The sequence below is a fragment of the Chiloscyllium punctatum genome, chromosome 28 (genome assembly GCF_047496795.1).
Source record: "Chiloscyllium punctatum isolate Juve2018m chromosome 28, sChiPun1.3, whole genome shotgun sequence".
NCBI lineage: Eukaryota > Metazoa > Chordata > Chondrichthyes > Orectolobiformes > Hemiscylliidae > Chiloscyllium > Chiloscyllium punctatum.
This window is the reverse complement of record NC_092766.1, coordinates 34,274,328-34,298,204: the sequence shown is the minus strand read 5'-3', so window position 1 is coordinate 34,298,204 and position 23,877 is coordinate 34,274,328. Positions and strand designations below refer to the sequence as shown.

The following is a 23,877-nucleotide window of genomic DNA, read 5'->3' as shown; positions in this document are numbered from 1 at the left end:
CTGATATTTTCTGGAGAGTAGCCGTATCAGTTTGTGTGAAAGTGGCCCAGTACAAAGCTTAGAAGAAACATTGTTGTTCCCTCTTTACGGACGACAGTCTTTCATATCATGATCGATGGGGCTTTATTGCATACTCATCAGCAAGCCTTGTTTTCAATTTACTCGCCCAATACTACTGTAGCGGTGGAATGAATATAATTCCGAATACCTGCTGCGTGAATTTCATTCTCAAATTTCTATTCGCAGTGGTCCTTCATACGTGGCGATGTGTATATCACTGCTGGCCATCCTGTTTAAGAGTGCAGTCACATATGTTCCATGTCTTGGCGCTGCAGGCAAAATTGTCTGCGCCTTTTCAGCCAATATTTCCTGGACATTTCAATATGGTATTCTTTATTTTTTCGATCATGTCCACTTTAAGGACACAGTTACCGGGCACTGATCCTTTCTGTAACAACAGTACCGCATTTACTTTACATGCGAAGTTGGCCTGGATCAGTAACAAGGAGAGCATTCATTTCCTTCTGTCACAGCGAACACTGGATTCATGATGTTAGTCTCTGTCAAATGCATCCGAAAATGTGCTCTGAAAGCTTCATTTGAACGCTGTCTGGCGTTTCTCAACGTGTGTCAACCAAAACCAGAAATCCTCAATCATAGTTTGGAGCAGTTCACATATTCGAGTTTCGAAGCAGCAAACACGGATACAGTTCATTCAGAATGTAAAGATTTACAGGCACAGATGAACTATCGTCTCTTGTTCTCATACTGTGTCTGATATTACCGTGTGGCCTGAAGTCTAAGCCATGTTGTAACTGAAAATGAGGAGATCACAGACAGGCTGCCAAAATGACAGTATGTACTTTGTTTTCTTGTTCTCACAGAGTTCCAGGAAAGTATGACAGCGAGGGAGAGGATTGCAAGTTACGTGCAGCTCTGGTGAAATACCTTCTGTCTGATTCAGTCATCAAGAAGAAACGTGAATGTGACTAAAGCGGGACGCCTTTTCACAACTCGAACAAAGCGCAATCACGAACAGTGACCACCTCTTTGACATCTCAGATCGCTTTTGACCTTCCCTAAATATGTATAGGAACTAATTTTTGCACACCTCAAAGTGAGAACTGTTTGATTTACCGACAATAAGTGAGTCACATGTCCTTGATTCCCACATAGGTTTCTAACTCAGCTTGCAGCCAGGTGGCAGTTGTTCATGGCTCTGCTGGATAATGCACTATTATGGAGTAATAACATGAAAGTTGGAACTCTTATTGGCTCTGGGTTTCGAATAGTCTTGCTACGTGTTCTGCCATTCTCGGATTCCAGTGCTAAACCAGTTTTTCAGTTCATCTGAGCAGCAGGAGAGTCGGCGTTTCTGGCAGGAGCAGAATTCATCATCTCCAGTGATCACTTTATCTCAGGGGAGAAAATGAGTAAAGTTTTATACAGCGAGTAATCGGAATTGCATTCCGTTTCAGCATGGCAGCAGATATGGGCTAGCAAATTCAAAGCCATATTTTCTGATGAGAACAACAAGTACGACCGCTCAGATAGAGCAATTCCTCCTCACCGCTTATTCTGCAGAACTGGTACCGTTGCTGTGAGTATGCTGCAGGGTATCATCAGGTACATGCTCTTGGGATTCTGGTTTTGGCCTATGTGCTAGCGTGGCTGAGCAACCTGAGACTCTGATTTCAGATTTCACTTCTTAACAAGGCTTGTGTTTGTATCCCTGCGTGACCACGTGTGCTAATGGATGAAGCTGGCAACGTTTTGCAGGGATGTGTTTTGTTAAAGTTGAACAGAAAAAGTAGTCATTTCTACGAACACGGCTGTGATGTGGCACAGCAGAAAACAACCAACATGTCAGTGCCCACGCTGTTTTCCCCTTCTGCTGTAGTTGTCACGTTCCCCTCCAGCTCGAAAGGCCACCAGCATAATATGCGACTTAAAAACAGGCTGCGCCAAACTTTCATATTCCAGACAATTTGCATTTTTCACAGTTTCTCTGAAAGTGAATGGAGATATTTATTTCCCTGTTGATGTGAAATTAGGTTCTACATTGAGTCTGCTCACAGTTTTCTGTTGTTGTTGCGAAAAGGAGGGAAATTGCGATACGAAACTTGGTTACTTTTCCATAATTTCCTTAATTTCTGTCCTGATGAGAGAGGCTGGTGATTGGTCCTCTCGATCCGGTGGAGACATCAGCCCAAATGTTCACCTCGTCTAATCGAGACTGTAATTGGTAATCTTCACTTTTAATGGTTCATTGTTAGTCAGTTCTGATTCATGTTACTTGAGCACTTTCCTGGCAGTATTGGTGCTCTAAGGCGTCAGTACGTTGAAAGCACCATTTGGAATTGACTCGCTGCAATTTGTGTGAGCAGCTCATGACCCAGACGACTCGCTCTGCCTCACAGACAGCATTCAAGAGTCCGTGTGTCTGAAAATATGTTCTCTTTGTCAGTTCTGTTTCTGTTCATGAGTTGTCAGTTTTTGGTTTCGCTGGAGACACACACACAGACAAAGACCCACACGCACACATATATTTTGTGTGATAATTTTTTTTGGTACTTTCAGAGTTACATTGTACTCTGCTCAGAAACTACATACATTCATGTAGAACTCTGAGCTCAAAAACTGCATGAAATTATGTAAAACTCTGTTATCTCACTTTTTGGATTGGAATCAATCTAAACATCAGGTCATAGACAGAGAACACCGGGGCTAACGCCTTCAACATATTGTCTAGCTTTTACCATTGTTAACAGCTAACCCGAGAATGCAACTTTAAAAAAAAAGGCTTAACAGACAATCAATTCTTCAATGTATAATTTCAGTTACATCACACTGCAAATCTTTGCTATAAATTCTGTGTTACGATCGAGCCCTCCACAATCACCTGATGAAGGAGTGTCGCTCCGAAAGCTAGTGTGCTTTCAATTAAACCTGTTGGACTATAACCTGGTGTTGTGTGATTTTTGACTTGGTACACCCCAGTCCAACACCGGCATCTCCGAATCACAACTTATTCCCGACAGCTTGCAAGTGTTCCCTTAGAATCTGCAGCTTTTGGAAACGTATTACTGGGACAAAGTCATTGCTCAATGTGATGGGATGCACCGTCAATCCCTAATTACTCGAGAGATTGAGATTTTGAGTTACTCCGCAGAACCCTGGATGTCCTCAGTAGCGGGGTACAGGCATGATGACATGAGGCAAGGATTTAGATGAAGTGACTTTGAAGAAGCAGCGAAATATTTTCAACTGGGAAACGCAAAAACCTTGGAGGGGTAATTGTGGTGATAGCTTTCGCTTGTATTTGCTGCCATTGTCCTTCCAGACAGATGCTGATCGATCACTGAATTGTTCTGGCAGGATCCGTGTGCGTGTTCTGGGTGAAACCAGGATTTAGTTTTCATTCGGATAATTCACAAGAAGAGAATTAAATCTCCATTTCCTGACTGGGAATGAAAGCCTGTTCTGGGCAATGCAAACTCAGACCCGTATGCAGGGATGTCCATTGATACTGCAGTAGCCTTTGGACCTGAACAAACTCTAGTGCCTGCTCTTCACGTCATAATCGTCTTCGTCAGAGTGTTTCTCTCTCCAAGTTTCCAAGTCGGTTCATATTATCACCATTGGTTTCAATGTGAAGAAGGCAATGCTGTGATAATCTGATGTTGTTCAGCAGATATATTGCAGCAAGTTAAGTAAAGACTGATGCTAACACGAGCTCGTTTTGAGCTGCGCTGATGTGTTGGCAGCAAGAAAGGCACCGTTCAACTCACCCCATTCCGGATGACGGGCTCGAAATGCCCAGTGGGTTCCCGCTGAATTAGTTCAGGCTCTGGAATGTAAAACACTTCAAGTATGAAAGTACAGTGAAAGGAAATGTTTCACAGAGTGGGGCATTCCAAGTGAAACAGTGACGGTGGTTATGTTTGCAGATGTTTCACCTTGTGAATGCTGCTTCCCTGATGTGGATGATTACATTACCTATAGACAAATTGTCACATCCAAACCTGGTCTTTGGGTCAGTGACGGAATTGGTAACACGTCGAATTAGGGGATTGTCGGTTCGCATTTAAAATCACGAGGATGCAGCGAGCTAGTCCATTCCTGTTGTCTGTCAGTAACGGAAGGGTTTGGGTTTTCGAATTTTCAGTTTCTTTCGTCCACTTCAAATTCTAGCTTAGAGCAACGTCTCTCATTGTCTGTAGAACTGGTTTTGGTTTAACCAAAAACTGCCTTTTGGCGGTTGAACTTGCATGTTGGAGCGGACATTTGAAGTAAAGCACAAGGAGCTGGTCAAATCCTGAGAACTCTGCCACTCTCGGGGAATGTGTCTGTGTCTCTTTCCGTGGGAGACACGACGTGGGTAATAACACAGTGTGACTATGTCAAACTTCAATCCCATTGTTGTGTCATCTAAGATCAAAGCGAGAACCTCACTGCTATTTGCACTGGAAACATCAGAACACATAAGGTTATGGATCAAAGCTGGAAACTGGGAATAGAATCGATGAATGTCTTTAAACCAGACTGCACCATGGGCCAAATGGGATTTTCCATTCTGCAAAACTTGAAGACGAGTAGAAACCAATCTGCAGTGAAACTGATCAGAAATGAAATGGCAAATCCATTTCATTCAGAATAAGCGCAAGAGTGTCTGTCTTCATTCCGTGTAATCTCGTAGTTAGGATTTGGAACTCTAACCGCAATAGTGTTGGGTCTATTCTCGGACAGGGAATGCATATTTTATTGTGCAAATATATCGTGGTACCAGTATTTCTTACCACTGGTCCGAACCTGGTAATGCTTGGTTTTGTGCCAGGTTATCAAAAACAAAAAGATACAGGTTTTGGAAATATGAACTAAAAACGAAAATTGATAGAGGAACTTGCTACACCTGGCAACATCTGTGGAGAGAAACAGTTTTTTTTCTTAAGATGGACAGGAAACAGGCTAGTTATAGATTTCTAGATTATACTGTTGGGAAAATGATAATCTTACCTGTCGAATCAGGATATTTAACGAAATCACTCTTGAGCTTACAAACATCGAATTTACGATCTTAAAAGGACTTAATCAGCTGTCAGGCTACTTTCATTTTCCTGAGCTGGTGGAAGGCTATGTTTTAAGGGCTACATTTCCTTTTAGTTTCCGTTATTTAGCAGTCACGCCGAATGGAGAATTGTTTCTTTCAGTGTCTGCCTCAATATGGGTCTTTGTTTTTTCTATATTTGTCTCTGTATCCGCCTGGGCCTTTTTCACATTCTCCGACTCTCTGTCTGTCCATATCCCTCATTTCCCATTTCTTCTCTTGAAAAGCCTGACATTCAGAGACAGTTTGAGATTCGACCTGCTGAGAGGCTTTCTGACGCCTGGCTGGAGTCGGTCGAAGTAATCTCACATTCTCGGGATAATGCGTCTGTCACTTCGACCTGAGGCAAGGAGGCATTTCTTCCTCAAAATCTAAAGACCTTTTCGAAGTTAAACTTGAATTCCTTATCCAACAGAAAAAGAAAGTAATTACATGATAGCTGAAGAAGAACAACGATGCATTTACTGTTGGTGTACAACGAATGAATGGAGACAGCAGAGAATGAGGGTGATCATGTCGTGGTGTCAGTGCCATTACCACAACATTTCCCGGGAATGCTGCAGTGTCTCCTGCCTCACCACTTAACTTCTACAAAACTGGGAATGAAGGAATGAGAATAAGAGGATGAGAAGCAGAAGTGCTTGTGGAACTGCGTGAAGAATCTCCATGTTAAAATAGTAGTTAAAAAGAGCAACCTACACCACTGGATTTAAACCAGGAAAATGAAGCCGGAACGCGAAATCAGAATGTACAGCAATTCAAACAGGACACACAGTTTCTCGATCAGCAACACAATACTTGAGAGAAATAACGAGCTTGCAATACAATGAGCAGGCACCAGTGTGATGGGAGCTGCTTTCACCAGCGAAGCCATGGCGCCACGTTAAAAGCCAGATTTCTCGTCCATATGTGCAATGCCTGAACCACTTGATCACAGGAATTCGAAAACGCGTTTTCTGTATTAATGTTGCTCAGTATGAATGGCAATCAAACTCTGCTTGTGCAAAAACAGACGTTTCAATGCTGAACATGCCCCACTAAAAAGGCACAGAAAAAGACAGTATCCTCTTGCATTGGCATCCAACAGATATTTCGTCTGTTTAAACTGACAGAATAAAGAGGATGTGCTCATCTCCTCTCGTGTCCAATTAACCACGTTAATATACACGCAGGGATTTTCAAACCAAGATGAACAGGCTCATTGTTGTGAATTGACAGCAGTGGTGTGAGAGTCATTACGAACATTGAGCAATAAATGCTGAACCAATAGCACTGACACTGAGCCTTGCACCATCAGCTCCACACTCACATCTTGTGTTATGTCTCCTAGGCATCAGTGCATTTGACTTTAATTATTCTACCCTGCACCTCTCCTCAAGTTATTCCCGACCGCTTGCAGTGTCGAATTAGAACATGCAATTATTAGAAATGCATTTCTGGGACACAGTTATCTTTCAATGAGGTAAGATTCACTGCCCATCCCTAATTATCCCAAAGATGTAGGGGACGAGTTACTTTTGTTAACTCCTCAAATCCTTAGTTTGGAGGTAATGACAAGAAACCGCTAGAGATGGACTTCCTGGATTGCGGAGAGCAGACCGACCCCAAACTGCTAAGGTAACTCACCCAGGGAAGAGCAGATGGACCCCACTCTGTCAATGCAACTCAACCAGGGGACAGAAGTCTGACATCACACGATCAATGTAACTCAACGAGGAAATTATGGCCTGACTGCACTCTGTTAATGTAACTCACCCAGGGAAGAGCAAACTGACGCCACTCTGTCAATGTTACTCATCCAGGGAAGAGCAGACTGACCCAACATTTTATATGTAACTCACCCAGCAAATGGCAGACTGACACCACTCAGAGAAGAGCAGGCTGGACCCATTCTGTCTCTATCACTCATCCAGGAAAGAGCAGGCTGATCTGATTCTGTCAATGAAACACAAGCAGGGAGACGAGCCTGACGCCACTCTGTCAAAGTAACTCACTCAGAGAAGAGAAGACGTATTCCATTCTGTCTATGTGAATCATCCAATGAAGACAGTAATGAAACCATACTTGCTGTTAAACTCAAACAGAGAAGAGCAGACTCTCACGATTCTGAGAAAGTAATACGCCCGTGGAGGAGCAGACTGACACCACTCTCTTAACGTAGCTCACCCAGGGAAGAACAGACTGAGTCACTCTGTGATATTACTCACAAAGAAAGGAGCAGACTGACCCCATTCTGTTAATATGACTCTCCCAGGGAAGAGCAGATGAAGCCCAATCTGTCAATGTGACTCAACCAGGGAAGAGCACTCTGACCTCACGCGATCACTTTAACACAACGAGGAAATTGCAGACTGACGCCACTCTGTCAATGCAACTCACCCAGAAAAGAGCAGACTGATCCCACACTGTCCAAATAACTCACTCCGTGAAAAGGAGACTGATGCCACTCTGACAATGTAACTCGCACAGGAAAGAGTAGACTGATGCCACTCTGTCAATGTAACGCACTGAGGGAATAGCAAACTGACGCCACTCCGTCACTGTTACTCACCGAGGGAAAGGCAGACTGACCCCACACTCTCAGTGTAACTCATCAGACTGATCCCACACGGTCAATATAAGTCATTCACTGAAGAGCAGTCTGACCCCAGTCTATGAATGTCATTCACTCAGGGAAGAGCAGACTGATCCCATTCTGTCTATGGCACGCACCCAATGAATGAACACTAACACCACTCAACCAATGTAACTCGCCAGAGAAGAGCAGACGGAAGCCAAACTGTCAACATAAATTATCGAGGGAAGATAATTTTCTGTTTCACTCAGGCAGGGAAGAGCAGACTGTCACCACTCTGTGAAAGAAATTCGCCCAGGGAAGGGCAGACTGACCCTACTGTATCTGCGTGACTGACACAGATAAGAGCAACTAACCCAACTCTGTCAATGTCTCTCCCTCAGGGAAGAATACCCTGACCCCTCTCTGTCCATGTAGCTTACCCAGGAAACAGCAGACTATCCCCACTCTGTCTATTTAAGTTCACTAAAATCCTCTGAAGTACGTCCTATCCAGACACTCTCCACATCACTGTTTCTGTAACCATGTGCGTTCAATGGCGAATCCAAATAACCTGCACATGTTTAGAATGTGGCAGCAAACCAGAGCTACCACACAGAAATTGGGCGAATGTGCAAACTTCCATCAGGCAGTCACCTAAGCCTGGAATGGAAACCAAACCCATCAGCAGTCGTGATTATAAAATGGCAGAACAGAAACCCATCAAAAAGAATTGCGTCCCTATGTGTTGCAACGATTCTGAGTATTAATTAAGCCCCCCTCACTGTAGTTAATTTCCATTTTTATCACTGCCAACCTTCTTCAAAGCAAAGCACGCACTTGCTTTTTTCAGACTTTTGATATCCCGCTTTCATCCCGCTTTTTACCTAATCATATTTCTGACTTTATAAACTACGTCACAACAGGTTGACAACTGCAGAATGAGCTTTGTTCAGTTCTCCACTGATGTTGAGAGTAGGAATACAGCATATTCGAGTAGGACTTGATGCGCTTGCGGGTGGTGCATTATGGCTTCTTTTTTTTGATTTTCGGTCTACTATTTCGAGTTCATTGCGCAGACTTCTGAAGAAGACTTTTTGTAGTCGAAATGGTAACTGTGTTTTCTGTCGGAAGACAGACGTAGCTTTATTTCTGTTCTCTTATAAATTGGTCTTCTTCAGATCTTTGCAAGTGAAATAGGGTGCATTGCTATTTTTCGGTTTTAGTTTCAAAATCAAGAGAAACATGAAGGAGACAATATCAAAGAACACAAAGTACTGAGTTGTTAAGATAATGTTTGCAGCAAAGGTGGACATGAAGGTCAAATTAAGATAACGGTTCATGAACATTTAATCTGGAAGTGGTATGTGACTTTAGTTCCAAATATATGTTTCCGTTCTCCCAGTACATCTTTTTGACTCCCAGAAAACATTGATTGTTTTCTGTATTCACTTTGTTTCGCGATATCTGTCTTCTGGTCGACCAGGGACAACTTGAATTTGCATCTGCATTGAATAAGATTTTCTTTCTTTCTTTCGAGAAGCAAACCTGTGCATTATGTACCACTTATCATGCTGATGGCTAAGAAGTTCAAAATGAATAACGGTTTATGGATCGTGAGCAAGAATGAAGTGATCCACTTGCGAACAGATGTCACCACGCCCTATTCCTACATCTGGCCTGAATGGTCCATTGGCAGAGTCTGCAGAAAGGAAATGTCGAAGTGAACTAGTCCTTTGTTCAGTTTGATTTGATACCAATGGTTGTGCTGTTTTGGTGCAGAAATGTGTCAACATCTCTGACGTTAGAGTCAAAATTTAAGTCACATCTACTCCATGGAGTTACTTCTCAGATCGGAACATGCTGACATGAAAACATCTAGCTCTGAGAGCAAATGTTTTTACATTAAACTGGGAGTATGTTTAACTAAGCAATTCAGATAGCCAAGATGAATAATTGGCATTTGGTTCTTCATGCTGAGCTCTCCACACCAACTGCTCCAACGAAGGCCGTGGATAAGATCCCCATCGATTATTTTGGTCAATTTTAGCCTCAACAACAACCTATTGTTCTGAACAATGCCACACCACAAGCAGAGGGCTAAGTGTGATTTTCATCGTTAATTTTCAAATTCAGTTCTTAATGCACAGTTTCTTACGAATGTGGACAGCAGAAGACTGTTAACATTCCATTTCAAATATTTCCAGTAAATTCTACTCCGCTGATATCGCCTTGCCTTATCACACCTCAAGCCAGGAACCTGGATCAGTCGAGTTCCTTTCCACACATGGAGTTGCTTTTTCTCATTCATTGACTGCTGATATAATAGATTATTGGCCTTGAGAGTCAGTTGTAAATTAGGTTGAACTTTCTCAGCTTGACTTTCAACTGATCCTAAAAAAAAGTCATCACCTGCAGGTAAATGTATTGCATTGCTTATTGTTTTGCTTAATTCCACCGCCCCAACCCACCCCGGAACATCCAAGTTTCACGATAGTCCGACAAATGTTTTGAAACTGATTCGTGTTGGAAGTTGGTGGCTTTTTGTGTCTCGACATATAATTTATTCAATTAGACGTCTTGAAATTACTTCGGATTCTTCACAGTTGAAAATTTACTTTCGATTGAATGCAAAGCTCAAGCTCCACGAAATCCAAATTCTGCAAAGTAATTAATGACTTTTAAAAGACTCAACGCTGTGAGCAGGATTCGAACCTGCGCAGGGAGACCCCATTGAATTTCAAATCCAACACCTTAACCTCTCGGCCATCACAGCTGCAGGGAAGTAGCCAATTTTCATAGTAAAAGAACTTAATTCATGAAATCTGTACTTTGTTTGAAGAACAAATTGTCAAGACCCAAAGATTTCGCCAAATCCATTGCAGAGACCCAGACGACCGTTCCCTTAGTAGATTGTCAGGCTTTCACCGCAAACTAGATCCTGACAAAGCTGAAGTTGTGGGAATGATTCTTCATCGAATTTTAGAGTCACGGATGTACACCACATGAAGAGAGGATCATTGTCTCACTGTGTCCGATCGATTTTGACTCAATTGCTCATCATCTGGTACCAAAGTTGTGTTTTAATATTCATCAAAATATGGTATTAGAAATGTTGATGCTAAGTCCATAAACACTAGCTACATTCGTTAAAAAAAAGTCGGAATTAGAAAGAATGCAGAACCAACTAATCCGTAAGTTCTGACATCAGGTAATGAACTTGTGAGCACAAGAGAGGAAGATTGACCGATGATTTGGAACTTGAAATCGCCCTGACGGAATTATTTGCAAAGTTTTTGCGGTTGTTCTAGAGTCATCAAGTCCTTGAACAATACAACACGGAAAGTGGCCCTTCTTTCCAATTTGACCATTGAGGACAGTTATCCTAAATTAGTAGGTCCCATTTGCCAACTTTTGGCCTACATCCCTCTGAACCTTGTTACTCATATATCCATCCAGATGCCATTAAATGTTACAGTTGTACCAGTCTCCAACAATTTCTCTGGCAGCTCATTATGGACACGACTGAAAAAGTTGCCCCTGACGTCCCTTTTAAATCCTTACTCACTAATTTTAAACCGATGTTTTCTAAGTCTTGACTTCCTCACCAGCAGAAAAACACGAGTCAATCTATCCATGTCCCTCATGATTTGATAAATAGCAACGATTTGACTTTATCCTACTTGTCAGGAGAGAAATATGTGGAGTTTATTTGTCGAAGATTTGAAGAAGAAAGTCTGATGTACAGATTTTTAGAATTGCATCTTGGAGAAGTTTTTAATAAGTCATTGAAGTCTAGTAGCAGTTGTAGAAGTCTGTTGTGAAAGCTGCAGAAGGATTTCAGGGCACGAGAACGAAGCATTATTTCCAATGTATTGTGGCTCAGTTTGACCGCACTTGGACGACAGTATGAGGAATTATAATCCTCAATTTAGGAAAGATACTAATGTCATATGAGAAATACCACGAATGGTGATTAGCCTTGATATCATGGATAAACGTTAGTCCTGTGAATTGAAATTGGGCAAATCCGTTCTTTTTTTAACAGTTTCAACACAAGAGAGGTAATCTCATTGAGAGTTGCAAAATATTTGAAGAGATAAACAGGGTGGTGCAATTACATTTTGTTCCCTCATTGGTGAATCTAGAAGCAGGAGAGGACAATTTAACAATGAAGCATTGTTATTTATGACCAGGATGAGAAATATTGATTTTTATCTGAGCCTTGAGAAGTCTCGCTATTCAGCACTACAGTGAGCCTTGGATATTTGGTCTTTGAATGCATCACTATCAGCCTGACGCGCCGACACTTACTGCATCACTATAGACCTGACCCCTCACATTTACCGCCTAAATTTCAGCGTGAACCCCTCAAACTTACTGCATCACTATCCATCTGGTGCCCTCACATTTACTGCCCCACTTTCACTTCGAGACCCTCATTTTGACTGCGTCACTATCAGCCTGACTGCCAAACACTTACTTTGTCACGATCAGTCACGTCCTTACACTTCCTATGTTACTATTATCCTGACTCCTTACACTTACTGTGTCACTATCATCCTGAGCGGCTCACACTTACTGCATCACTAGCACACCAACACTCTCACCTTTACTGCGTCACTATCAGCCTGACACCTCACACGTACTGCATCACTATTCGCCTGACCCGATCACAGGTTTTGCATCACTACTACCCTGACCCCCTCACAATTACTGTGTCGCTATTAGCCTGAGCCTCTCACTATCACGCTGATCAAGCTCACAATTACAGAATCACTATCAACCTGACCCCCTCACACTTTCTCTGTCATTATCACCCTGACCCTCACACACGTAATGCATGACTGTCACACTGAGACACTCACATTTTCTGCGTCGTTATCAGCCGGACCCGCCAGCACACAGCGTCACTATCAACCTGGCCCCTCACACTTGCATGCCTCAATATCAGCGTGAACCCCTCACACTTACTGCATCACTGTCCATCTGCCATCCTCACACAAACTGCACCAGTTTCACCTTGACATCCTCATTTTTACTGCGTGACTATCTGCCTGACAACCACACACATATTGCGTCACTATCAGTGACGCCCTCGCACTTCCTATGTTAATATCACCCTCACTCCTAAAACCTACTGCGTCACTATCAGCCTGATTCCATCACACATTTTGTGTCAGTATCAGACTGACGCCTCACGCTTACCATGTTCCTAAAACTCTGCATAATCACACTGATTCCGTCACTATCAGCCTGACCCCTCAGACGTACTGCGTCAATATCACCCTGACCCACTCACACTTTTCGTATCAGTTTCAGACTGATGCCTCGCACTTACTATATGACTAAAACTCTCCCCCTCACACTGACTGCGTCACTCTCAGCCTGACCCCTTCATACTTACTGCGTCAATATCAGTCTGACCCCTCAGACTTACTGTGTCACTCGCACCCTGACCTCCTCACATTTACTGCGTCACTATCACCCTGACCCACTCACACAGTCTTTGCCATTTTCACCTTGCCGGCCTAATTTTTATTGCGTCCCCATCAGCCTCACCGCCACACACTTATTGCGTCACTTTCAGTCACGCCCTCACACTTCCCATGTTACTATCAGCCTGAATCCTTACACTTATTGTGTCACTATCAGGCTGACCCCTCACACTTACTGTGTCACTATCAGACTGACTCCATCACATTTATTGTGTCAGTATCAGACTGACGTCTCACACTTATCTTGTCACTAAAACACTGCCCCATCCCATTGACTGTGTCATTATCAGCCTGACTCCCTCACACTTACTGCTTCACTATCGCAAGGCTCCTCTCTCACTTACGACGTCTTTTACACCCTAACACCCCACACTTGCTGTGGCACTATCACACTAAGGGCCGTACACTTAGTGTCACTGTCATCCTGACCCCTTACACTTACTGCGTCACTATCACACTGGTATCTCACATCCACTGTGTCACTATCATCCTGAGCCGCTTACCCCTATTGTGTCACTATCAATTTGACCCTAACACACTGCATCAATATCAGCCTGACCATTTCACACATACTGCACCACCACCAGGCTGACTCCCTCACATATACTGCACCACGATCAGGCTTACCCACTCATGCTTACTGCGTCACTATCACCCTGACTCCCCACTCTTACTGCGTCAAGATCATTGTGCCCCCATACACTTACAGCGTAACTATCATCCTGACAACGTCACACTTACTGCGTCAAGATCAGCCTGGTCCCTCAAACTTAATGTGTCACTATCAGCTTCAACACTCACATTTACTGCGTCACTTCTAGCACTACCCCTGCACACTTACAACATCCCTAACCGCCTTACCCCCTTGCATTTACTTCATCACTATCAGCCTGAGACACTCACACTTACAGCTTTACTACAACCTGGCCCTGTGAGTGCATCTTCATCAATGTCACCCTGACCCCTTGCCCATACTGCGTCACGATAAGCCTAGCTCCTCAAATGTTCTGCGTCACTATCACACTGACATCTCACACTCACTGCGTCACTCTCACCCTGACCCCTCACAATTACTGCATCATTACAACCTGACCCCCTGAAAGCATCTGCGTCACTGTCACCCTGACCCCATCACACTTACCATGTCGCCATCACAATGACACATTCACACAGTCTGCTTCACTGTCATCCTGACACCTCACACTCACTGGATCACTACCATCCTCCCCCTCATACTGACCTGTCACGATCATCCAAAGCCGCTCACACTTATTGCGTTCCTATCACTCTGCTCCCAACACACTTACTGCGTTACTATCAGCCTGACACTCGCACACTTCCCGCATCACTATCAGCCTGACCCCTCACAATTTCACCGTGTCTATCAGTCTGACTCCTCACATTTCCTGCATCACTATCACCCTGTCAGTTAACACGTACTGGCCAGTCGTAGCCTGACGCCCTGAACATACTGCATAAATATCAGCCTGAACACTCACACTTACTCTGTCACCATCACGCTGACCCCCTCACACTCACTGCATCACTATCACCCTGTCTCCTCTCACTTCCTGCATTAGGATCACTCTGACTCACCGACACTTACTTCATCAGTGTCAGCCTGACCCCTCACACATACTGTGACATTATCAGCCTGACCCCACCACACTTGCTGCGTCTCTATCAGCCTGACCCGCTCACACTTACTGCTTCACTATCAGACTGACCCCTCACACTTACCGCATCACTAACAGCCTGACACCTCACACTGACTGCGTCACTATTCCCCTAACACCTCACTTTTATTGGCCACTATCAGCCTGACACCCTCAACTTACTGTGTCACTACCAGCCTGAACGCACACACTTCCTCCCTCACTATCACCCTGACTGTCTCAAATTCACTGCGTCAGTCTCTGCCCGACCCCATCACACTTACTACGTCACTATCACCCTGTCCCCTCCCACTTTATGCGTCAGGATGAGCCTGACACTGTAACACTGACTGCATCACTATCAGCCTGATCTCCTTCCAATTACTGCGTCACTATCAGCCTGACCACTCACTCTTACTGCGTCACTGTCACACTGACCCCTCACATGAAGTGCTTCACTATCACCCTGACCACCTCACACTTACTGTGTCACTATTGATCTGATCCCTCAGACTTACTGCATCACTATCACTCTGACCCCCCGCACTGCGTAACTATCGGCCTGATACACTCACACAGTCTGCGTCACTACCACGCTGACACCTCACCCTCATTGTGTCACTATCATCCTCACTCCATCACACTTATTGAGTCACTGTCAGCCTGATCCCCTGTAAATGAAAATTATCATTTTTGGTGAAATCTGTGAAAGCATGGTTGAAACAAAGAAGTATGGACCTAACTTTGCAAAAAGACAGAAAAAATGTAAAGTTTAACCTAATTTTCAGCTGATTCTCAAGGCCAATAATCTATTATATCAGCAGTCAATGAATTAGAAAAAGCAACTCCATGTGTGGAAAGGAACTCGACTGATCCAGGTTCCTGGCTTGAGGTGTGATGAGGCAAGATGATATATAGTATAAAGGGAATATGTGAAAACCGTCAGGCGTCCATTTTATGAGGCGTCTTGCAAATATGTCGAGTCCATTCTGCAAATTTCAAAAATAAACTTTTGCTTTGCTCTTGGTAGCATTTGCGTCGGGTCGATTGAAATTCCACGTCAGTAAACTCGGGGGCTCATCTGGGACCCTGCAACTGGGTAAGATTTTGAAGATTCCCAGGAGGTGTACGCGCCACTGCCTTGAAGGTCTTTCACTTTGTTTCGAGCGCTGAATTGGCCCCTTTGATTGAGAGGACTGGGGATAAGTGGATTGCCCCAGAGTCGCGTTCCGAATCGAATAGGGTCAGGGAAAGAGTTGTGGCTAAATCCGACATAGGGACTCGTTTGAAGAGAATAGACGAACCAGGAAGAGGGACCAGTGAACTCACGTGCGGTATTCGAGTAAAACTCAACTCAAGAGAGTTTAAGAGACGGCAAGATTAACGGTGGTTTGAGACTTGGAGCCACCATGGGCAGCGTTGGAGTCACCAAAGCTGTACCGGTTACGTGGGTTCTTGGTTTTTGAAAACCAAGGCAATGAGGCGGTCGCGCCCAATGAGAGGGGACCTCCGGAGGTAAAAGCAAGTTATATTGGCAAAGAGAAGATTATGGTATCGTGAGAGAGAGAGAGAGATAGACAGATAGACAGACGGAGAGACAGACAGAGAGAGATGAACACTTTTCCAATATCCATGAAAATCGGCTCCAGCAAGAGCAAATGAAAAGAGGGTCGACAGACAACTCGGAATGATCAAGAAAAAAATAGAGTACATGCTGAATAATTATGGTCCAGTTTCTGAAAAACAGTTAAAAATGTAAATCAAGGAATGTGTTTTTCTGGAGGAAGGAAGTTTTAGTAATATTCAGTAGCAAATGCTGAGGTCACCGTTGGAGGAGAGAGAGAAGGAGAAACGGAAGGGTAAAATAGAACCTGTGAATTGGAGTGCTTATCACATGTTGAAGGCTGAGCCTGATTTCAGGGAAAGAAAATCTCGAAATAAAGATAGATCAAGTACACATACAAACACCAGCGCACATGCACACACACACGGAAAACAACCTAATGAAGCTGGACAGTGTCTTAAGACTGGATCAGATCCTGACCTTAATGGGTGCCCCTGAAGAGCTACAGCCCCCCTACGAGATCCACTTCACGAAGATTCCAAGTCAACGGTCGCCGCCTCAGGGTCTGCTGAATCACCAATAGCATATTGTACCCACAATCAATTGAAGCAAGAATCCCTAAAGAAGTCGAGACAATGTCCCAGTACCTTTAGCGCCTCACGAAAGTCGATAACGTCTATTGTGGACTGATACCACCCAAGGACATAACGACGGCAGAGATCACACCGTATGAGGCACACCTGAGGAGCAGCTTCATCAATGGAATGAAGTATGAAACAACAAAGTAGGTAATAATATACGTGTATTACCTGGGACACGGGAAAGTTGAATAAAAAAAACAATACGTGATACATGCTGCAAAACTACTGGCTCAAGAGAACCATAACCGGAAATTAAAGCTGGAACGGCAATCACATGAACCTCAGCTTATTATAATGCAAATGGTCGTTCAGCCATTGGAGGGAGGGACTGCGGGAAAAGAGAGAGGCACAGGTGGAGTTTGCAAAAGAGGAAGGGATCGCGAAGTGCGCTTGCAGAGATAGATCTGGCTGGTGCTTTGTTTGCGGAGTAATGGACCACTGGTCAGGACAGTGCCCACACAGACAGCCTCAATCGGTCCTGGAGGCTGGACAGCATGGTGACTGACAGGGGACGACGAAGGTTGAGGTGGGCGGGCCACAAGGTACAGGTTAACCTCTTTCCTTTATACTTGTCAATGAAGAATGCCTAATGCTAATCACTTCTACTAACCTAACGGGCACTGAGATGTATCCCAACTCTATATTGAACATTGAGATTGCGAAGTGTGTACAATATGTTCAATATAACAATGATGCGTATATGTCGATGCCTACCTCTATGTTATACGTGGAAGTTACACCAGTTACCTTTTTGGTAGATACATTGCCAGCATATTGACTCCTCAAATCAAGACAGTTCAGAGAGTTGACGCCAATAAAGATGAGTAGAATGTTCCTGAACTCAATGGAGGCATCAAGCATCGTGATATGAGAGAGTTTTACCGCACCAATATTGTGTGAAATCAGTAATGTGTATCCATTCTAATTCTCAATTCTGTTAGCGAATTCTGTCCTTTACATTTGATGGATCGGGATCTCATAGTGAGATTGGGGTTGTATTTGCTCAGTTCTCCGATGGGCATGCAGGTAATTCAAAGGGAGAATTCACAAGTGGAAACTGAAAAATACAACCCAAGACCACTGGTGTATGTCTATGAGTGGCGATTAAGCCAGAGAGCAATGAGTTCAGTGAGCAATTCACTCGCCCTGGAAGCAGGTAACCATGTTAATCCTATTAACACAATTTTTTTTTGCGGGAATATGCTGCACTGCACAGCACACATACACCACGATAGCCCTGCGGACCCATAAGCGAAGTATTGGTTCAGAAGATTGGTTAAACCAGGTCAGATGTTATTGTGCGAATTTTATTGAAGGGATGGCAGATGTGCAGTCAGTGTGAACTTATGTAAAGTACCTGCGACGGCAAGTAAACTCGATATTTTTGATGTGGAAGGCTATGCTCCCCGCGTGTCACTGGCGAAGGTGTCCAGTGACTGGTGGCAAGATTTGGGGCCATGGGTACTAAAGGCATAAAGAACGAAATGTTGGGTGTTCTGAGACGATGTGGGTATGTGGTTCAATGCAGATGTGTGGACATATAGGAAGAAATTAATTTGTCTAACTCAGGCAATAGAACAGTTGAGGTTACCCCCTCTTGCCCTGAAGAGCCTAGAAGGCTGAACTGGCGTTTCCCGAAGATAAACTTCACAGACCCAAGATTAATAACGGTCCCTACTGAATTATGGGTAAAAGGCAATCATGATGTGGGGCTTATACGAGGTTGTGAACCAATACGAGTAACCACGAAGTCGGAGTATCGTCCTTGCAGAGCACAATACCCGTCAAAACCCGAGGCCATGGATATAGTTACTCCAGTCTTTCAGTCCTTCCCAAAGGCTAGAGAGATAATTCCCTGTGTAAACTCACCGGTGAGAACTCCCATTTTTCTGATCAAAAAGGCAAAAGTTCCAAGTGACCCGGAGGAATGGAGGTTTGTTCAAGACCTGCAGGCAGTCAATAACAGTGTTGTCCTGCGTGCATCAAATGTTCCCAAACCCTATATTGTATTAAATCAATTTCCACCGGACAGTAAATGGATCCCTGCTGTGGATTTACCCAAGTCTGCTGACAGCACTAAAAAATGTCAGAATGTGAGTTGGCGAGGAAGATGTAAAAATGCTCCAAAGTGACTGAGACAAGTGAAATTACTTGGATAATATGTGGCAGATGGAGAGCAATGGGAGAGATGTGATGTTGTGTACTTTGATGGGAACAATAGAATGGCAGCCTCTTATTTGAAAAGGAAATGGTTGAAAAATGTTGTTCGACAAACGAACTTAAGCTGCATTTTCGTTTATTTCTGCACAGCCCTCTGAGTACATGCAGGGCAGTGAGTCTGAAGCCAGAAGTCAATACTGGGAATGGCATTGACACGCTGACCAGTGTATATAGACCCAGGAAGTGGGGAGCTGTAACATTGAAGGATGACCTTGTACCAGTCACTAAAGCAATATTGCAGGAGCAGAAAGCAGGTAGACAGATAAATGATGTATTGCTCCTTCATTTCAGCGGAATTGAGTGCAGGAGTAAGAGTATCCTACTGCAGCTGTACAGGGCCTTGGTGAGACCCCATCTCGAACATTGTACAGTATTGTGTGCAGTTTTGGTCTCCTTACCCAATAAAGGACAAACCTGACATTGAGGGAGAGCAGCGAAGGATGACCAGACTGATCTCTGGGATGACAGGCTTGTTGTGGGAGCAGAGTTTTGGGCGACTGGACCTGTATTCCATGGGATTTAGGAAAATGAGTGGTGATCACAGTGAAATATATAAAACTCTGTCAGGGCGCGACAGATTGGAAGTTGTCTTGGATGCCTCAGACAAGGGGCCACAGCATTAAGGTCAGAGAGACCACTTTGCATTGAGATGAGAATAAATGTCTTCACTCAGAGTCTGGCGAACAAGGAGTACTCTCTCCCAGCTCGGACTGTGGAAACCTAGGCACTGAATATAAATAAGGTTTTCTGGAAATTAAAAGGATAGGGAGAGAGCGGAGTATCGTGTGAAGATAGAAGATCAGCTATGAGTCCAGGGTGTTCTCCAATAACTCAGTAGCTGTGTTCCTGTGCAACACCATGTTGTGCAAAATCGTGCAATATTAATAATGGGGTCTATGGGAAAAAGAGGGTAAGGGGCGAACCCCCCAAAATATTAGTAAAGCCAAAAATTTAATTTAGTCTAACACACATACTAGCACAGTCTAAATAAATCTTTAAGTTCCATATTGTAATAAAACAGTGCTGTAAATGTGACACTTTCAAAATACAGGTCACTGACTACAGCAGTGTACCTTTCACCACACTCTTCACCAGAATGTGCAATGGGCTGACTGACCACGTGATGCCGATGGGGAAACTCCAGTTCTCCTCAAGAATCTCCCCACAGTTTGAAATAAAGTTCTTTCTAAGTGGATACTACAACTCCCCGTCTCAGGCTCAGTTTCAAGGCTTCCAGAGCGGATTGCATTCCTGTTTTAGCTGAACACATTGATTGTACATTTTGCAGACAGAGGATCCTGAGGCTGGCCTTTGCTGTTCAGTTGGTTCCCGGCAAGGAATTGCGTCACAATGAACAGGAGTTCACTTTATGGAAAAAGGTTCACGAATTACATTGCAGCCAAGTTGTATTTAATCAACATGCGTTATCTGAGAACTGCCTGTATACTGAATGGAGGAGCAAAATTGATGGGCTGAAGGGACTACAGCAGTTCTCACTTTATATTTCACAATGTTTAAACATATTAAGGGATATGAATATTGTATGGGTAAAACTGCATTAAGGAGATGTTCGACCATTAACTTGCACAGAGAAAGCTCGATGTGTTGTGTGACGTACTCATTTCCCGAAGTTCCTGTACAGTTTGTGGGAAAGCTCAGTAAGAGTTGTCACAAACCATCAGATGTTAGGAAGGAGGTCTCTGCAGGGTCAACAAGACTATGTTTCCCGTTCCCTTTTCCGACACCAAAGTTGGAGCCAGGTGTTCTCTCCGGGTATATTCTTTAAGAGTTCGGAGCAGTTGATACAATTGAGTGTCTTGCTTGGCCGTTTCAGGGACGATTGAAGAGTTTATCACATGTCTGTGCGTCTGGAGTCACTTTTAGGCCAGACCAGGAAAACACGGGAGAAACACTTCCTGAAAGTACATTGGGGAAGGACATCGATGTTTACAATCAACATTGGACACAAGATCACTATTACTGATACCAGATTTTAGATCTTGATATGTTAATAATTGTTTTCATCTTCCACCAGCTGCCCAAGCATGAGACTGGTCTGTATTAGTAATGCAATGACAATTCCACAACAGCACCATCTCCACATGGAGACCTATCTGAAACCACACTGAGCAGGTTATTTCTGTGCTACTTGACAGCTCTGTCTTATAGAACTCCCACCAATTTGACTGTTGTGATGGGACTGATGGGGTGGTAATTGGTCAGATTGTATTTATTCCCTTCTTAGGAAACTGAACATAGCTGAGTAATTTTCCACATTGTCAGGGAGATGTCAGAGTTGGAGCTGGAATGAAACAGCTTCCCCAGTGACACGGCTTATTGTGCAGCACAAGTCTTCAGTCCCATTACAGGAATGGGGTCAGGGCCCATTGCCTTTGTTGTATCTACTGTGTTCAGCGGTTTCTTCATGTCACGTGCATCGGATCGAAATGGTTGAAGACTGGCAGCTGTGATTCTGTGGGCACCATGATAGGGTAAGTTGGAACATCCACTCAACACGTCTGGCTGAGGACAGTGCAGACACCACATACTTGACTTTTACACTGATGTACAGGACTGTTCCATTATTTGGGATGGGGATATTTGTGGAGTCCTCTCCTCCAGTACGTTGTTTAATGGTCCATCGACATTAATGCTTGGATTTGGCAGGATGACAGTGCTTCGATCTGATTTTTTACTCGTGGTATAATTTCTGCCTCTGTACAAGATGTTATTTCTGCTGTTTCCAGAGTAACCAGCCAATTGCGGTCGCTTTAATGGGTTGTCATCAGGTAAAGGAACACATGGTACTGACCCTGGCATGTTCACCCACACTCGTCACTGAACTATAGATCAGCTTCAGGGTAATGGTGGACTGAGGGATTATCCTGAGGGAAAAATCTCAGTCAGGGAGCAGACGATCAGGGATGGAGCAAAACCTCCCATGTCTGAACGGGGCTGAGTGAACCCCCCAGTACACAGTAGCATTAAGTCCTGTAATCCCTCTCCATTTCAGTAACATATTGCTTTCTATTATTGCTGTAAATGAAATGACAGGTTATAACATGTTAAATTCCACCTGCTAAACTATTATCTATTGCCTTTAAATTTCTGAATCTATTTGCAGACTCTCCACCCTCTCTTGATAATTTAATCTCTTGCTTACCACAGCGACATCACCAAACTCAGCATCTGTATATCTGTTCCTTCCTCCTAATCATTAATATAGACTGTAAATCGTTGAGAACCCAGCGCTGGTCACTGTGTGTCCCTACTGGTTACGTTCTCTCTAAATGATTTGTCCTGAGTGCCTGCTTCCAGTATGATTCCCAGGCCTCCCCCATTCCTGGGAAACACAGTCGAAGAGTTGTCGAAGAACAAAGAACATCTGTGAGGAATCTAACACCTCGATGAGGCTGATGTCAACGCGGCCTCTGTTCAACTTTCCTGCCATCTCTCCACCCTAAAACTCTAGTCTCTTTTTGTAGATTGCGACACATGAAAAAAATCCACTCCACATCTACACATTCAATTACTTTTAGCATTTTACACACCTCAATGAGATCTCCTTTCATTCTCGAGAGTATAGGCCTAAACTGCTCAATTTCTCTTCATAAGACAAGCACTTCAAATATGGAATCAATCTAATGAAGCTCTTCTGAATTACGTCCAATGGAAATACCTCATTCTGCAGGACACCCAAACTGTACTCCAGTTGCAGCCTCACGAATGCCTTGCATAGCTACACCAACACTCCCTACCTTTCTACTCTATCCTTTTATAAATAAACACTGAAATTATTGCATTTCTCATTACTTGCACTACCCGCAGGCAGGTTTTCTGTGATATGCAAGCAGGCACCCAGATCCCTCTGCACCTAAACACTTTGAACTTTCTTTCCATTTAGATAATAATTTGTCTTTCTATTATACTGGCCAACTTGAATAGCCCCATATTTATTCACTTTAATTTTCCTTGCCAAACGCCGGCCCATTCACCCAACCTATCCATATAGTTTTAAATCTCATGCATCATCATTTCGAAGTAATTTCCCACCAATGTTAGTGTTGTCTGAAAATGTGGCACCGTATTTTCTATCCCATCAACCAAGTACAGTAATACCATCGATCGCAAATGTATGAGGCATGAGTACTGAAATCAATGGCACCCCACAAATTGCATCTGCCAAAAGAAAATGACACATTTATTCCATCTGACTGCATTTTGTTGGTTAATCCTCCATCCAAGCGAATAAATTACTCCTAAACCCATGTTGTCTGCTCTTACCACTTACTCTTTGGAGAAGCGACATATCCGATGCCTTCAGGAAGACTAGATATGTTCCATCTCCAGGATTCCCACTATCCATATTGTTTGCGACATCTTCAAATAACTCAAGCAAACAATTCAAACACGGTTTAACCTTTGAAAAACTATGTTGACTCTGATGGATTGTGGTTTAACTTTGCAAATATCCTGAACAATGGACTCTAACAATTTGCCTTAAATTACAATAGTTTATTGTTACATTTTAGTGGGCGGCACGGTGGCACAGTGGTTAGCACTACTGCCTCACAGCGCTAGAGACCCGGGTTCAATTCCCGCCTCAAACGACTGAATGTGTGGAGTTTGCACATTCTC

General features: G+C 43.7%; 1 non-coding gene across 1 annotated transcript; it reads right to left on the bottom strand.

Moving 5' to 3' along the window:
• Positions 1-10,355: 10,355 nt before the first annotated feature.
• trnas-uga (transfer RNA serine (anticodon UGA)) lies at positions 10,356-10,437 on the bottom strand. Its single transcript has one exon. It is a non-coding gene; the product is annotated as a tRNA-Ser (tRNA).
• Positions 10,438-23,877: the final 13,440 nt, after the last annotated feature.